The 609-nt window shown below is 50.2% G+C and overlaps 1 protein-coding gene across 2 annotated transcripts in view; it reads right to left on the bottom strand.

Moving 5' to 3' along the window:
- The window catches only part of LOC108802082 (voltage-gated potassium channel subunit beta-3), a 52,088-nt gene that overhangs the window by 6,393 nt on the left and 45,086 nt on the right, over positions 1-609 (bottom strand). The window lies entirely within an intron of this gene.

The raw sequence follows: 609 nt of genomic DNA on the forward strand, positions 1-609 counted from the left end.
CTGGGGACACATAGTACTATGTGTCCCCAGTTATGAATGAACAGGCTGTGATCTACATCACAGTCTGTTCATTCAAGAATTTATGAATGGGGACTAGCACTCACTACAGAAACTCCTCCCCATTCATAAAAAAAAACAATAAAAAAAAAATTTTTATTTTTTTTTTTTTTAGTCTGCGAAAAAGGAAAAAAAAAAGCCTGAGGCCCCCCCCCCCTAATTCATACCAGAGGGACCCCCCCAAGTTAAAATTTAAAAAAAGTGCGTAGGGTTCCCCCCAAAATCCATACCAGGCCCTTTAGGTCTGGTAGGAATTTTAAGGGGGATCCCCAGCTCCCAAAAACTGTGTGGTCCTCCCTAACATTCCTACCAGACCCTTGATCTGCACACTGGCCCGGCAGGGCAGGACATGGGGGGGAATGATCAAGCGCCCCCCCTCCCTGCGCCTTACAAGACCACGTTCCCTTTGGCATTGGGAGGGTGTCCCCATGCCGATGGGGACAAGGGCCTCTTCCCCACAACCCTGACCCGGTGGTTGTAGGGGTCTGCGGGCAAGGGGGCTTATTTGCATCGGGGTACCCCTGTAAATAAGGGGGCACCCAGATGCCGCCC

Source organism: Nanorana parkeri, unplaced genomic scaffold (genome assembly GCF_000935625.1).
Source record: "Nanorana parkeri isolate BGI_ZX_2015 unplaced genomic scaffold, ASM93562v1 scaffold2654, whole genome shotgun sequence".
NCBI classification, from domain to species: Eukaryota; Metazoa; Chordata; class Amphibia; order Anura; family Dicroglossidae; genus Nanorana; species Nanorana parkeri.